The 18424-nt window shown below is 41.4% G+C and overlaps 1 pseudogene; it reads left to right on the top strand.

Annotated features, from left to right (window-relative positions):
* The first annotated feature begins 584 nt into the window (after positions 1–584).
* Positions 585–10602, top strand: LOC123084137 (ABC transporter G family member 45-like; annotated as a pseudogene).
* Positions 10603–18424: the final 7822 nt, after the last annotated feature.

Raw genomic sequence — 18424 nt, 5'->3', positions numbered from 1 at the left:
GAGAGTTGCACCTCTTTATAAGGTGAGCTCTTCTACCACTTGTATGAGCATGAGAAGAGGAGACCTACACGCGCTCCTCCTCCTCGCTCGCTCGCCTCGCCTTGTCCGACGCGACGCGGGTTGCGGGATTGAGCCGAGGACAGAGCTATGCATGTTGTCTATATTTTTGCCGCCGCTTCGTATGGTTTCTCATCACCGTTCCAGATCATTGCGCCGCCAAGCTAGTCTTCTCCATCCCTCCTTCCGGCGTGCACCGCGAGAAGGGACAGCAGGCCTCCGAAACCCCGCCTCTCGTGATCCTGTACGGGAGAGGGGCGATCAGGTTTTTGGGGAGCGCACTCGCGCGACTGCTGGCAGCGACGACTTCGCGAACGACGACTTCTTCCCCGACCTCGGCAACCTCATCCTCGACGACATGGGCGACAACATCAACGCTGGCGGTGCTGCACCCGCTGCACCGTATGTGATTCTATCCTTCCTGTTCGAGATCGTGGTAGAATTCATGTTCTAGTATGTGCCCTAGATGTGATATGTTCATCTGCTATGCTAGTTCGCATGATTAGTTTAATCTCTACTGCTGTGTCATGATTTATATTCTGTTTATTTGGGATTAAATTTCGTAGTAATTTGCTTATATTTCCTTCACATATGTAGCAACTGTGTGTCTTTTACTTGCAATAACAGTTGTGCTTTCCATCGCATCAGTCTGGGAGTCGCCGGGCCCAAGGTGGAGGTGCGGTTCGAGGATCTCGCCGTGGAGGCACACGTCCGCATCGGCCGCCGGGAGCTGCCGACGCTGCTCAAACTGCGCCGTCAACGCCGCACAGGTATGTCCGCATCGTTTTGGCCGGCGATCGACCAGCCTATTGCCCTCCTACCATCTCCTCAAGACTGTAAGACACGATCTTCAAAGTGGTGCGTTGCTGGCGGCCGGTAAGGGTGAATAAATAGAATCATGGCAAGCTGACGCCTCTCAGCCTGTTTCCCTGCTCCTAGTCAGTTGCTGCTTTGCATCGCTCCTACTCCTAGTCCTGGTCAGTTGATCGCTGTGATGTATATAAGCAGATCTTAGTTTTGGTGAACTGCCTAGTTACCTTTCGTGAACTGCTATGTCTTGACTCTTGAGGTACGACATGCACGTGGAAGCCCAAGACCTCTAGTTCATGCATCCTTCACTTTTAGCTCTCTGGCCTCTCCTTATGCAGTTTCTAACAGACAACGTGACTTCAACTAGCGGGCAAAGGGGCGGCGGCACACCGCGTCCGTGCAACTGCTCTTGACTTATACAATTGTTGTTGCTGCTCAAAAACTATAACAACATAGTACATATGTCGGATGAGTGGAAAAGTATATCTGGTTAAACATTATGGGGATGCATTGCAGTGGCTAGATGAGACAAATTTGCTTATTAAAAAAGAAAATCCAGTGAAGTGCAATAGTTTCTTTACAGTTAAGCTATCATAAGAAAATGTGAAATAGAAGATTGACAGGCTAAAACAGTGAGATCTACCAATAACACAGATCATTTGACTCTCCAGTTGTCATAGTACATTCTTTTTTTTATTTACTCTGAAATCATCAAATAGCTACTCCCAAGTAGGAAGCCGACCATGGAGAAGCTACTCTCATGCTTGTAAGTGTTCAAGGTACCCTATGCAAAGGCGTCAAAAAGTCAACTTTAGGTTCCCTTTCTCGTGGCATTTTCTGGAACTCTAATGGGTAATTCTGATGATTTTTTTTTACAAAAATGACACCATAATCGGTGAACATGGCTTACAACAGATCCTTATATGCCCATGGAAAATAATGTGTTCATGTTATCATTTAAACGTTCTCTATGGCTCTAAAATATTTGAGCAAAAAGATATTAATCCATGGTTTTGTTTATGACTTATTGAACCAAAACATCAAATTTACCTTAACCACAAGTCTGAAATTATTGTAGAAGTTAGTTCCAATTATAGTGCCACGATAAAGTGAGCTTATGTCATCTAAAATATCACGATTGCTTCTAACACTAAGGGATAACAGAAGAGAAACTAATAACTAAACTCACAACACTGAAATGCTCATTATCCAAGCATCTAACACTGAACAAGAGTTTTCGCAAAGATTAATTTGCTTGATCGCCATATTAAAATGTTGCCAAAGACCACCTTATGTTAATTCGAATTTGCTTTGACCACATAGAGAATTTTTTTCCTGCTTGCTGTTAGTTGCTAACAATGGTATGTAGCAAATGAATCAAGGCTAGTACTGGAGATAGTTGTTTCTGTAGAAAAGAGGACACACACAAAAATTGCACAACAATGCTCATATGGAAGGCAGCTTTGGTCTTTTCCATGGTAGATGATAATCAATATACTCAATTCTTTCAAATGGATACACTGACAAATATATCATTGAAAAAAAGTTGGAAATGTCAAACATGCATGCCTAGCTAACTAGCTATAGGAAATGCTAGAAGAACTTTTGAACTGATCGTATGTTTGCTTGATAATCCAAGAAGATTCATCTTTGAAGTGAAAATGCTGTTGTCATATATGTGGGAGGAGGGCCGGAGAAACTTGCATGGAGCATCGAAACAATGTGTTGGTACAGCCTTAAAGAACTGGAATTGCTATTGAATACCGATCACTTGAAAAATTCATCATCTATACATTTGAAGTCTGAGAAATTACATTGTGTTATTTGTAGTATTATATAAGATACAAATCTGCATACCTAGTTCTTTTGCATGGCGGAACATCGAGAAATAAAATTAGAAATTGACACTAAAACTAACTATTGCAAGGTGGAATGGGATTTTCTTCATATATAGTGAAGTTGATGTCTAAGAAAGAATTCGATAATCTGGAGAGATAAAATATAATTTATTAAAGTATAAAGCTGGCATAAAGATAACTATTTTTAAAAGGTGTAGTTGTAAAGCAGTGTATTCTTTTTGACACCGAGTCAAAGCTGTGACCACCAAACGAATGCATCAAAACGGGTAGCGCGAACTGAGCGTAGCTCACATGGTTAGCTTCTTCTGATGGTACCATCCACTAGGGTTCACGTCTTAGACTATGCCACGAGTGCTCGCATTTCATAGATTTATTTCAGCCTTTTCGGCGATGTTTGTTAGTAGGAGGAGATGTCACGTCTACTACGAAGGCGCCTGTAGTGACTTCGTCAATCTCAAGATGTTGTGCTGGCTCGGTATCTCGGAGGTTCTCATAGAGGTAGAGTGTGTATGCGTGTGTTCATAGGGGTGAGTGTATGTGTGTGTACGTGGGCATCAAAGTGTGCTATGAAGACATCTGTGGTGACTTTGTCAATCTCAAGATATTGTATCGGCTCAGTATCTCGGAGGTGCTCATAGAGTTATGGTGTGTGTGCGCGCGTTCATAGGTGTGTATGTGCGTATGTGGGCATCAACATCGACTACCAAGACATCTGCGTTGACTTCGTCAATCTCAACATGTTGGCGGCTCAGTATCTCGGAGGTATTAATTGAGGTAGAGTGTGCATGCGCACGTTCATATGGGTGTGTGTATGTGAACATCTACGTTGTACTGCGTTAAAAATCAGTAGCAAACACAAAGGAATCCAATATATTAACCAAATAAAAATCAAACACATGTCAGCTAGAAATGGATTCATGCAAAGCACTTCAAATGCACGGCAGCAGCCTTGCTTAGCTTCTTTAATTGTTTTATTATTACTCCATTCACTTCTTACACAAGGCCACTTCATATTTGTATGTCTAACTAACAATTAACTTTACCACTAAAAATGAGCTCATGCCATAAAGGTGTTATGCACATTTCAAAACAACTTTCGATGATATATTTTGATGACATTCAATTCATATTTTGTTAACCAAAATTATAAGTCAAAGTTTGATACGGAAAATGAGATGGCCTTGTATAAAAAAAATAATGTAATTCGAGACAGAATTCTCTTTTTCAAAAAAAAAACGAGGATCCACGAAGCTGTGGCAACCTGGGCCAAGCGTGCTTGAGGAGGATGTGGATCACCTCCAGCACAAGCGGACTTGTGTAGTTGACGTCAACATGAACTTAATGTTATTTCTCATGCATTGCTTTCCTAGAGACACAACAAATAATACACGCATATGTATGTACTTGCGTTCGTACATGAGCTTTTTTAAAACAATTCATAATTTGTAGTGTTACAGGAGAAAAAATTCAATATATGAGTGGGGCGGGGATTGCTTTTGCCTGAGTAAATACTTAAAGCCATTAATTTGGAGCACACTTCTAGGTGAACCACCATTTCAAATTTTTAAACACCACTTTGGGATGAGTGGTCCCAAAAAGCACTTTGGTTTAGAGCGTTCTAGTAACGAATACGACGACCCTGGAACTTCAAATTAGGAGTGGCATGCCATCGTATGTGGCCACTAATTGAGGTGGACATAAGCCCCACCTGCTTTTTCGATAAAGGGCGATTTTATTAATTCAAGATGTAGCATCGAGCGAATGTAGATCATTATGAGTAACACCGACCTTGCATAACTAGATACACAAGCCAAATACGAAAGTCTGACAAAAAGACATAACACAAAACCGACAAATCAACAATACTAGAAAAATATAGACGACACTATGCTACGTCGAAAGAAGTGGTGGATCAATCTGTAGTTATACTGGCACCCATGTTAGAAAAAAAAACTCCGTAGCCACTGCTTTATCGCGTACACACCGCTTGAACAGCGGTTCGTACTCTGCTCGTTGTAGCATAGACATGTAGAAGCGAGTGTGTACACCATGTATAGCCCACCTGCTTAGTTGTTCTCTTCTTCTCCCCTGCTTCCTCCTGTCTCCCATCTCTTTCTTCAGGTTTTTCTTTTTTAAAAATTAGAAGAAACACTTGTTTTCCAGGAATCCTGCACAAAAAGGGGTGGTTTTGAGTAATATACTCACCTAGAAGTTTCTGTGTAGATATATATGCTTATTACTAATAATGAACACAACTAGTTGGGGCGTAAGCACCAAGGGAACATCTCCGGAAATTTCACCACTCTGGGGTGAAATCAAAATAGGTCCCTAAATGTCAAAAGGTTTAGGTTCATTTTAAAATGGAAAAACTAACTTATAACTAAAGTATGACCTCCCGCCTCAACTGATATAACTAAAATGCGCGTTATTCGGTACAATATTTATGAAATATATCAAATAGTAATGCTAAAGTAGTAATGATGGTAATAAAGCAATAAATTAACCTCACGTTCTGCCGAAAAGCAACATTTCTCTAATATTTATTATTGACATTAAAATCTTCAATCATTTCTTTCATAACTAATATTCTCAAAGACATCCTTTCAAGTTATATTGTGTCCAAACCACAAATTATAATGGTACAATAATTGCCTAGCATGAATAAATCAATTTCAATGGTCAATCGTTTTGGAAGGAACATACAAGCTGGTTTTGTAACGCCGTTGACACAAAAGATATGTACTTATTTTAATTCCTTTCTAATAAGTATTTCTATGAAAAGATATCATTGCCACCAAAGGAGCGCGTATTTTTACGGAGAGGCATCTTTTCAGAAAGAAACGTGTCTTTCCACAAAGACAAGCGGGGCATGTATTCCCCAAAGAGGCACCCTTCACCTAGGGACATCTTTTAACCAAAATACATGAGCATTCGTAAGCTCCAATTGTGAAGATCTAACAATCTTGACCGATCCTCGATATAATCTAATGTATGCTCCTTTTAGAGTGGCGTGGCCTAACGTTGCGCTGCATTTGGAGTTAATTTTAGAATAAAAAGAGATCAAGGAGTACTGTCTTCAAAATATTTAGAATATCAACAGAAACCATATATTTATTAAGTGGGTCCTCATGGAAAATTACCTCACCAAAAAGTACATCAATTATGTGTATGTTCTCCGCTTGTAAGTGCACCTTCAATATTAACACAAGCAAGCATCAACTTGTTGTCCAAGGATCACAATCTATCTGAAGTAAGCAGAAACCAAAATGTTTAATCGTACCTCTTATATTGTTTAAATTCCTTAGTGAGTGAAATGATAGCTTGATCAACGGAATGTATACAAGAATTGACCCTACATGACTCCTCCACAGATCATCATCTACATCCTCATCAAAATCTACTTTTTTCTTTTGATATTATGTTTGGTGCAGAATTCTAGACGAATATCCATCTCCATTGATTTTTTTAGTATTCCAATGCTTTTGGAAAATCTAGTTACTCTATACCTAGTGAAAAAGGAAATAAGGCCATGTGCAAATTCAAGTGCAATATTTGATAACCATATCCTTTGATCATAACTATTTGTTGATCAAATTAGCAGCAGATTAGTATTTCATACCATGTGGATTACTGACACTCAAAATTCAAAAGCCACAAAGATTATTTCGGCTAACGATTGACCTCCAGTACTTGTCGATGGTTCTTTATCACTTTCATCCACTTGTAGTAAGGAATCCCTTACTTCTGGTAGTTGAGATCTTATAGCCTTAACACCATCAACAGGACTGTCCTAATGGTTCGATGGCAATGACATGAGAGTCAATCATGTGTTATGTTAGCTATGAAATTTTTTGTTGTATTAGAATTAGCAAATGTCGTATAGATGCGTTGGATAACTCCAAAAAATATGTTGCTTTTTAATAAGACTTTGCCATATCACATAGAGTCATACTATGACAACCACAAGCTAAACTCTTTTATTATCTACATATGTTTCTTTGTGCCCCTAGAAGTTTTCCTTTCAAAATCAACCTATTATCATATTTTGTCCTCTTACGTTGTCCACATCAGGGTCAAGCCTTCCCTTTTTACGACAACAAATAATCCTTATCCAAGAGTATCTTTCACATCCATAAAACCAAAGAAGGATTGTTTAATGTAAAAAGAACCTGAAGATGCGTCAATGTTCCTAATTATCAAATACATATTTCTTGGTGGCTTGCATCAGGAATGCAATCAAGTATAACCAATAAGTACTTTGCTTATTTTGCCTTTTCAATTATTTCAGACCTGATTGTAGCAGCGAGCAAATTTAACTCACTCTAGATAGAACGACCAAGACAATTGTCACAAAATTTATCATTGGTGATGCAGTCAACATGCTCTTTGAAAACTGGCTCAAATTCAACTAACATTAGAATTAGTCCTATTACTCCCATGAAATGCAATATTATGATGTGCAAGAAATTTTACCTTTAAAAGAATCATGAACAAAACTTTTCTCCAATTATCCCTTTCTTCGCTTAGCAACTTTATTTTTTATTCTTTTGCAACCTAAGGTGCAATTCACACCATGTAATCATATTTGTGACTATGTTTTCTACTAGTTTCATGCTCTTTAAGTCTACTACCAAGATGACTCCTTTATTAAAGCTCCAATTTGCAAACTACCTTCCCATGAGCCCCTATCTTAATAATTTGCATAAAATAATTACTTTGTCAATATCTTTTTGTGTACAAGCCATCATGTGTCACACTTTTATCCATTAGATAGAAATCTAGTGTATGGTAGGTAAAAAACCTTCTAGACAATTTATTTCTAGGACCATGCTCAATAAACAAGTTTCTTTTAGCACCTAAATATCTATCATTCGGTACCAATTGCATCCCAAGTTCTTGGTCAAATATATCGTGTTGAAAAGGATTATGGATGTTATCAGAAATATTAGAACTACTACTTTCATCAACAGAATTAACAATATCACCTTCATTGGCAGTACTACCAACAACCTCCATGGGCAATATTAGCATCTCCCCTTAATGATAATGTTACCATCATCCACTGCATCAATTTCTGCATCATGATTGTCAACCTCTACAACTTCATTACCAAGACTGTCATAAACATTAACATGAGGAATTTGATTTCATCGTCAAGTTGCAAGTCGGTCACAACAAATCAATAAATAGCTCCCCGTGCAAGGCTTTGTTGTTTGTATTGTTGGTTGTCTTGTTTTCGTCTTCGCAATCAAATTGATCGAGCGTCATTGCCTACTACTTAATGTTTCATTTGCGCAACTGGATGGAAAATAAGTGAGCGGGTTCCATTATCGGATTGGAAGCAAAAATTCAAAGCTTTGCCATGGTTTGGTCTTCCTATCCTCCAGGCTTAAGCCAGCCCATCTAGCATTTTCTCGTTTCCCGAGTGACAAGAAAATAAGACCACAACTGCCATGAACAGATAACAATTTTACTGTAAAAAATCTCTCTAATGGGGGCCCATGGTTTTGGGGACCCTATGTGGCCGCTCAAGTCACACACACCCTCATTGACGGGCCTAGTAAGCACATGAATTTCCAAATTAGGAACATGCTAGCATGTTCTACAACAAGTTCGTGATTTCAGGATTTTGCTCGTTGTCACCGGCTCATAAAAAAGTTGTGTGCCAGATCCACGCATCACACGGTCGTCATCTACGTCAAACTATCCAACCCTAAAACCAACTATTATGCTAGGTTGGATATTTTGAAACCACACCTCATACCAACATTAATCACGCCCTAAAGTTGAGGCTACTACCAAGTTGGCCCGTTGTCCTAATTTATTTGTCATTCAATATTTCCATTCCAAGCCATGGCACATTATCCATCTATGTTTTTTAGAGGACTGCAACCTCACTCCTTAGGAACCCACCTCTTGAAGAAGGAGCACATAACTCTATAGGGCACCCGATTTAACTCCAAAGTGTCTGAGCATTAAAAACAAATGGCGGTGACCTCGTACACTTCCGTGGACTTATTTTATTGGAAGTTGTTTGGTTGCAAGGTCCAAACGTGGATAAAACATGCGTCAAACAAATCATAAGACTAAAAATATACCCTGTTAGCTTTCCGAGTAGCTAAAATTGGATGCCATGTTTGTTTGATATAGTTATTAATTCTATTTTCTAATGGGTGCACATAGTGGAAAATGAAAAAAAACATCATTTGTTCGTTAAAATAAAGATGTGATATCAAGAGACCCCCTCACAATGCTTCCCCCTCGACCGTCTGTTCACCTAGATGAAGTGGCAAGACACCTCACACTTGCTTGACTCAGGAGCGCATTTTTCAATGTTGCATGAATGGTTGGGACGCGACCCTCCCCAACACCCATCTCATTGTTTTATGGGACACTGATGCATGTTGGCGGCAGAACCTCACATTGGTTGCAGCTCATAGGTCAAACCACTAGAGAAAGACTATCCTCGTTAGAAATGGAGGTGGAATTAGGTCTCCAAATGTGTCATGTTGCTTCCGTGAAACGATGTTCTTGCAGCAAATAAGTTGTTAGAGTTTTGCCAACCATGCATTCTATTGTACCTCCATACCCTATATGTGAAGTTATTAATTTCGTGTGCATTCGAGCCCGCTGTGATTGACTGTTCTATACAAATGTGAGGAAACTGCGTGCATGCGGTTCAAATAATCTTTTCATTGTTATTTGTGTAGGATTTGGTGTCATTTTTTCATATGTATTCTAGAAGGAAAGGAGCAATCAAAATCATAAATGAAGCAAGCGGCAAAATTCGACCATCAAGGTATATATGCATACTTTTTACTAGCGTAAAAGTAAGAATACATTTTGTACCTCAAACAAATTGTTCCAAGGAATGACATCTTCGCATAGTACCACAACTGAAAGTTCATGACTTATTAATTTACGGACCTAAGATCCTGAAAAGTTGTCGTATGAACATAACCAGGATGACACTTCTTCTCGGAGCGCCCGGTTCTGGGAAGACAACATTTTTGAAGGCATTGGCAGGAAAGTTGGATTCATCCCTAAAGGTAGGCTGGGTTATGTACATACCACCAAAAACACCTACATACGTGGTCTAATGGAAATTGCATTTTTCTTGATGTAAAATATCTTACTAGCGCAAAGGAAAGATCACATACAATGAAGAAGAAGTGAATTGCTCAACACCTCAACACATGCATGCTTACATTAGCCAGTATGATCTTCACCATGCTGAGATGACTGTCAGAGAGACAATTGATTTCTCGTCCAATATGTTGGGAACCATTAACGAATTTGGTAAGTCATTGTCCTAAGCATGGTGTGCTATTCATATTATAGGTCTTACATATAGATCAAGATTATGTGCTTATGAACGAGATTAATTTTGTAACAAAATGCATAAAGTGGAACTCAAAAAGCTCCCGTGTAGATGGTAAAGGTATCCTTTATTTTTCATCTACATGGATAGTAATCAATACGATTCCTGTATTTGGAATGTTAAACGTAGAGATGATGGGACAATCAGTAAGAAGAAAGCAGGGTGAGCTCAATGAAGTGGAACCAAATCTTGACTCATTTATTAAGGTGGTTACTTCGATTTTCTCAATTTTTAATAATTACATTTATCTCCCCAACCACTTAAGATATGTTATCTACAGGCTACGACATTTGGAGAACGAACTAACCTTACAATGAACTATATTATCAAGGTACCAGTAACTTTTCAATCTACTGTTATTTATCTTGACAACATAATCACAAGATCTGTGTGATGTAGATACTTGGTTTGTCTGAGTGTGCTGATATCCTAGTGGGGGATGAGATGAGAAGAGGCATATCGGGAGGACAAAAGAAAAGGGCAACAATTGGTTAGCATTTTATACTTTGTGCCATGTATTTTGTTCCTCTTTGTTGAAATTTTAGCCTCTCTTGAAATTTACTACCAACTTTGCCCTGATAGCTTGACCTTTATGGAGAAAACTAAATTTCCGATCCCTTAACTTACCTACTTGACCATTTTAGCGTTATATCGACTAGAGGGGGGTGAATAGCCGATTTTTATAAAAGTCTTCAAAACGTGGAAGTTTCGAAGACAAACGATAGAAATAGACCTATTATCATGCAGCGGAAGGTAGACTACACTAGGCAAACCATAGTCAAGTATTCAATGAAGTGAAAGCACAATGACCTATAGCAGCTAGGTAGTTAGGATTAGGTAGGAAGATATTATGAAGCCAAACAGAATACGCAGTCACCCAGTGAAGACAAAAGATATTGCAATCATACAATGACTTCACAAGGACCAATAGTAAGTAAAGGGAAGGGAAAGATGAAACCAGTCACTCGTTGAAGACAATGATTTGTTAGACCAGTTCCAGTTGCTGTGACAACTGTACGTCTGGTTAGGGTGGCTAGGTATTTAAACCTGAGGACACACAGTCCCGGACACCCAGTCCTGAACACGCAGCTCAGGACATCCAGTCCTCACCATATTCCCCTTGAGCTAAGGTCACACAGACCTCGCCCAATCACTCTGGTAAGTCTTCAAGGTAGACTCCCAAACCTTCACAGACTTCGTTCACCGGCGATCCACAATGACTCTTGGATGCTCAGAACGCGACGCCTAACCGGTTGGAGGATTCACAGTCCTCAAGTATAATAAGTCTTCAGATCACACAGACAGGAAGACTTAAGTGATGCCTAACACTCTTTGGCTCTGGGTGGTTAGGGCTTTATCCTCACAAGGAATTATCTCTCAAAGGCTTCGAGGTGGGTTGCTCTCAAACGACCAAAGCCGTACTCTAACTCTGAGCAGCCAACCGTTTATGGTTGTAGGGGGTGAGCTATTTATAGCCACTAGGCAACCCGACCTGATTTGTCCGAAATGACCCTGGGTCACTAAGGAACTGACACGTGTTCCAAGGGTCAGATTTCAAACACACACGACAACTTTACTTGGGCTACAAGCAAAGCTGACTTGTCCGACTCTGGACAAGATTCGCTCTCATAGTCTTCACTCGAAGACATAGGTTTTGGTTAAGCATCACTTCAGTCATTCTGACTGGTTCTCTTGGACCTCACTTAACAGTACGGTGGTTCCTATGACTCAACAAGGAAGAAAAAGAACTACGAAAGATCTAAGTCTTCGAGCTCCATAGGCTTCATGCGATGTCTTCTCTTGTCATAGTCTTCAATGTGAATATCTTCACATACCACCTTTGACATCAATGTCTTCATACATTTTTAGGGGTCATCTCTGGTAGGAAAACCGAATCAATGAGGGACTTCTACCTGTGTTATCCTGCAATTCTCACAAACACATTAGTCCCTCAATTAGGTGTGTCATCAATACTCCAAAACCAACTAGGGGTGGGACTAGATGCACTTACAACTGTTATTTATCCTAACAACATAATCACAAGATTTGTGTGATGTAGATACTTGGTTTGTCTGAGTGTGCTGATATCCTAGTGGGGGATGAGATGAGGAGAGGCATATCGGGAGGACAAAAGAAAAGGGCAACAATTGGTTAGCATTTTATACTTTGTGCCATGTATTTTGTTCCTCTTTTTTGAAATTTTAGCCTCTCTTGAAATTTACTACCAACTTTGCCCTGATAGCTTGACCTTTATGGAGAAAACTAAATTTCCGATCCCTTAACTTACCTACTTGTGGATTTTGCATCGCTGAATTTCAAAGCTAGTCCACTTTGCACAAAGAAGTTGCCAAAAGTAGACAAATATGGACAAGTTTGGTACCTCGACTGAACCAAATTTTCCCATGCCGACCCAGCAGGGTATTGAACAATTGTCTCTCATGTGTCAAAAATTCTATTTCCTTCCATATATCTATAGTGTGGACATTTTGTCGAGAACTCTTGTGATGTCTGCACAGAGCGCTACCCAGGGTATGTGGCATGTCGTCCTACACTACGGCCCATGAATCGTCTCCGTTCAGCGAGTTATGCACCGTCGCCACCGGTGGCCCTTTTAGCTAGCAAGACATGGCCCTGTCTCAAGCCGCACGTGCACCTGACCGTGTCAAGTTCCCCATCCTTTTACCACCCTCACTGTTAGGATCGGACCCATGTTTAGTTGAGTGGGGGGCCCCTCCACTCACGATTTAAAAATTCAATAATATTTGCTAGTGTTGTTTCACGAAATATGCTTAAATTCTTTGAATTTCTAGATAATATGCCCCCACTCGAGTAGTTTTCCCTCACTCATTATACTTTCTAGGTCCACCACTTCTCACCATTGCAACATGCGCACGACATAGAGTGAGATGGTGTTCACATGCACTCCAACTCATCTTTCACAAACTGCACCCATGGTTCGACACCAGCTCCATCCATATTGTGAACTAGCCTAGAAACATTTGTCAAGCGTGGTTGTGTCATCGTATGTCACTGCACCATATTCTCATCATTTCCTTTGGAAGGTACTGCCATATGATGGCATGTCGCTAGAGGTAGTGACCGCTTGGGACACCACTCATAGATGTTTGTCAGCTACAAGGACACAGAAGCACGTATCATTGCCCTTCCCTCAGGTGATGTGGCGATGCCACCTGACGTGGGGTCAGACCTCTCCCCACGTGTAGGCGCCTCTGTCTTTGGTGTTGCACCGCCCCCACGCATTCCCACCTCCGCCCGTGGAGCACCTACTAGAGGCAGCCGACGGGCTGAGCCAACCGCTATCAAGGGGCCTCCGGAACCCCGCCTCTCGTGATCCTGTATGGGAGAGGGGCGATCAGGTTTTTGGGGAGCGCACTCGCGTGACTGCTGGCAGCGACGACTTCGCGAACGGCGACTTCTTCCCTGACCTCGGCAACCTCATCCTCGACGACATGGGCGACAACATCAACGCTGGCGGTGCTGCACCCGCTGCATCGTATATGATTCTATCCTTCCTGTTCGAGACCGTGGTACAATTCATGTTTCTAGTATGTGCCCTAGATGTGATATGTTCATCTGCTATGCTAGTTCGCATGATTAGTTTAATCTCTACTGCTGTGGTCATGATTTATATTCTGTTTATTTGGATTAAATCTCGTAGTAATTTGCTCATATTTCCTTCAATCCAAAAACCTGAATATAGGCAATTTACTCTGAGTGCTTTTGCTGCGCATCTAAAACCGTCTGCCTTTAAGGGGGCGCAATATAAGAGGTGGCGCACGAGAGCAGTCTACTGGTTTCAGACCATGGGCTGCTATGATGCCACCAAGGGTAAGCCTGAGGGCGATCTTAATCCAGCACAGCTGGAAGCTTTTGAGAAGATCGATACCCTCTTTAAAGGCGCTCTTCTGAGTGTTCTTGATGACTCCATTGTGGATTCGTATATGTCGTTTGACAACCGCAAGGACATGTGGGCTGCGCTCGAGGCCAAGTTTGGTGCCTCGGACGCCGGCAGCGAGTTGTACGTCATGGAGCAATTCTATGACTACAAGATGACTGATGAGCGCCCTGTTGTACAGCAGGCTCATGAGATACAGTCGCTCGCAAAAGAATTTGAGTACTTCAAGTATGTGTTACCGGACAAATTTGTTGCCGGAGGCATCATTGCCAAGCTTCCACCTTCGTGGAAAAATTTTGCTACTTCCCTGAAACACAAGAGACAGGATTTTTCCGTTGCGGATCTCATTGGTACTCTTGATGTTGAAGAGAAGGCGAGAGCAAAGGACACACGTGCTCGAGTTGCTGAGGGAGGTTCTAGTGCCCACATGGTACAGAAGAAGAACTCCCAGCCCAACAAGTACAAAAACAATAAGAACAAAACTCAGGGCAAAGGCAAGTTTGATACAAAGAACAAGCCATCACATTCTACCGACTTCAAGAAGAATTCTCATAAGAAGGGGAAGGGACTTTGCCATGTCTGCGGTGATCCTAATCACTGGGCTCCAAAGTGTCCTAACTGCTTTGAGGAGCGCGAGCATGAGAAGAGCGGCAAGTCCGCTAATGTTGTCATCGGTGATACTGATATGAAGGAATCAGGGTACGATATTTTTCCTACCATCCTTTCAGTATTTCAATCCCCTGATTGGTTAATTGACACCGGTGCCAATGTACATGTTTGTGCTGACGCCTCCATGTTTTCTTCTTACCAGGCAACAGGGACTTCACCCGTGCTGATGGGGAACGGGTCACATGCCATCGTTCGAGGTGTTGGTATGGTCGATCTGAAGTTTACTTCGGGGAAGACTGTGCGTCTGAAGAACGTTCATCATGTGCCGTCCATTAATAAAAATCTCGTTAGCGGTTCCCGTTTATGTCGAGATGGTTTCAAGTTGGTTTTCGAATCCAATAAAGTTGTAATTTTTAAGTGTGGACAATTTGTTGGAAAAGGCTATGAGTGCGGAGGCTTGTTCCACCTATCTTTGTCAGATATTTGCACTAAAGTTATTAATAATGTTTGCCACAATAATGAGTCTGATATTTGGCATTCACGACTCTGTCATATTAACTTTGGTTGCATGACGCGGTTAGCCAATATGAATTTAATTCCGAAAATCTCTACTGTCAAAGGCTCCAAGTGCCAAGTATGTGTGCAAGCTAAGCAACCTCGTAAGTCCCATAAGACTGCAGAGGCAAGAGACTTGGTGCCACTAGAGCTTATACATTCTGATCTTTGTGAGATGAATGGCGTGATGACAAAAGGTGGAAAGAGATACTTCATGACGTTGATTGATGACTCCACTAGATATTGTTATGTGTATCTTTTGAAATCAAAAGATGAGGCTTTGACTTTCTTTAAAAACTATAAAGCTGAGGCAGAGAACCAACTTGATCGGAAAATTAAACGGCGTAGGTCCGATCGTGGTGGAGAGTATTTTTCCAATGAATTTGATCTGTTTTGTGCGGAACATGGTACAATCCATGAAAGGACGCCTCCCTACTCACCCCAGTCAAATGGAGTAGCTGAAAGAAAGAACCGAACTCTAACTGATATGGTTAACACCATGTTAGACACTTCGGGTCTATCCAAGGAATGGTGGGGGGAGGCACTAATGACTGCATGTCATGTCCTAAACCAAGTTCCCACAAAGCATAAGACTATGACTCCATTTGAGCAATGGGAAAGGAAAAGGTTGAAACTCTCTTACCTACGTACTTGGGATTGTTTGGCGAAAGTCAATATACCAATTCCCAAGAAGCGCAAGCTTGGACCAAAAACCGTGGATTGTATTCTTCTGGGCTATGCTTTTCATAGCATCAGCTATAGATTTTTGATAATAAAATTTGAGGTATCCGACATGCATGTTGGTACGATTATGGAATCAAATGATGCAACTTTCTTTGAGGACATATTTCCTATGAAGGATATGTCAAGTTCATCAAATCAGGAGATACCTACTCCATCTAGTGAGGAATTCACTGTAATTCCTGAACCCACCATTGTGATGGAACACATTGAGAATCCTGTTGAGGGTAACAATGGAACTCCTGTGAGGAGTAAGAGACAGAGGACTGCAAAGTCTTTTGGTGATGATTTCATTGTGTACCTCGTGGATGACACACCCAGGACAATTTCAGAAGCATATGCGTCTCCTGATGCTGACTACTGGAAGGAAGCTGTACGTAGTGAGATGGATTCCATCTTAGCTAACGGTACCTGGGAGATCACTGACCGTCCATATGGGTGCAAACCTGTAGGATGTAAGTGGGTGTTCAAGAAGAAGCTTAGACCTGATGGTACGATTGAAAAGTACAAGGCACGGCTTGTGGCCAAGGGTCATACCCAGAAAGAAGGTGAAGACTTCTTTGATACTTACTCACCCGTGGCTAGACTGACCACAATTCGGGTGCTACTATCACTGGCTGCCTCACATGGTCTTCTCGTTCATCAAATGGACGTTAAGACGGCTTTCCTTAATGGAGAGTTGAAGGAGGAAATTTACATGGATCAGCCAGATGGTTTTGTAGTACCTGGTCAGGAAGGAAAGGTGTGCAAGTTATTAAAGTCTTTATATGGCCTTAAACAAGCTCCTAAGGAGTGGCATGAGAAGTTCGAAAGAACATTAACTGCTGCCGGCTTTGTAGTAAATGATGGTGACAAGTGCGTGTGCTATCACTATGGTGGGGGCGAAGGAGTTATTCTTTGTCTGTATGTCGATGACATATTGATCTTTGGAACCAAACTTGATTTAATCAAGGAGGTTAAGGATTTCTTATCTCGCTGTTTTGAGATGAAGGATCTAGGAGTAGCTGATGTTATCTTAAACATCAAGCTGTTGAGAGATGAGAATGGTGGGATCACACTGCTTCAGTCTCATTATGTGGAAAAGGTCTTGAGTCGTTTTGGGTACAGCGACTGCACGCCTTCTCCAACTCCATATGATGCTAGTGTGTTGCTTCGAAAGAACCGACGGATTGCTAGAGATCAACTGAGGTATTCTCAGATTATTGGCTCACTTATGTATTTGGCGAGTGCCACGAGGCCTGACATCTCTTTTGCTGTGAGCAAGCTGAGTCGGTTTGTGTCAAAACCGGGAGATGATCATTGGCATGTGCTTGAGAGAGTTATGCGCTATTTGGAAGGCACCGCGAGCTATGGGATTCACTACACCGGGTATCCAAGGGTACTGGAGGGTTATAGTGACTCAAACTGGATATCTGATGCTGATGAGATTAAGGCCACAAGTGGTTATGTTTTTACACTTGGTGGTGGCGCTGTTTCCTGGAAGTCTTGCAAGCAGACCATCTTAACGAGGTCAACTATGGAAGCAGAACTCACAGCATTAGACACTGCCACTGTTGAAGCAGAGTGGCTTCGTGAACTCTTGATGGACTTACCTATGGTTGAAAAACCAATACCCCCTATCCTGATGAACTGTGATAATCAAACTGTGATCGTCAAGATAAACAGTTCTAAGGACAATATGAAGTCCTCAAGGCATGTGAAGAGGAGACTAAAATCTGTCAGAAAATTGAGGAACTCCGGAGTTATTACGTTGGATTATATCCAAACGTCGAAAAACTTGGCAGGTCCCTTCACAAAGGGTCTATCACGTAATGTGATAGATAATGCATCGATGGAGATGGGTTTGAGACCCACCGCATGAGTTTTCCATAGTGGTAACCCACTCTATGTGATCGGAGATCCTGTGAAGTAGAAGTGGGAGACAAGCTGTTGGTCAGCTGGGAGGAGAGTATCCCTATATTAATTATCCCACTCCGTAAAGATGTAATACTCTCCTGATCTGCATGGCAGGTTGATAATTATCTTAATGTGTTCCAAGTGGCTTATTCGGGTAAGCAGAGATGTTGTCCTGCAGAACATCTTCTGAGGAACACACCTATATGAATTTGACTGTCAACGTCGCAGTCTGTGAGAATTGGGTGTTCTCTAATAAATTTATGAAAGTCCCTGGAGTATGACGTATACGCTCCACCCGCGGGGAAGCCTTGCGGCAGCCCAGTATCGGTCAAGAATTTGTGTGAAACTAGTTTCACAGAAAACTTGTAGTTCAAGGCATAGTCCACTATTCAAGTTGTGATCTAGTGTAGCATAAATTTCTAAGTGGAAGTTCAACTTCACAGTCTCCACTAAGCACCGATATATAAAACAATGGTTTGGAACTAAATGATGAGATGTGCCAATGAGACTTTGTGGGGATTGTTGGAATTTTGCTAGTAGGCCTTTGGCCCAAAGCCCAACTAAAATTCTGAAATTCTCTTGGCCCATTCGTGCACACAT

This window comes from Triticum aestivum, chromosome 4A, assembly GCF_018294505.1.
Source record: "Triticum aestivum cultivar Chinese Spring chromosome 4A, IWGSC CS RefSeq v2.1, whole genome shotgun sequence".
Lineage (NCBI taxonomy): Eukaryota > Viridiplantae > Streptophyta > Magnoliopsida > Poales > Poaceae > Triticum > Triticum aestivum.
This window is presented reverse-complemented; position numbering and strand designations above follow the sequence as displayed.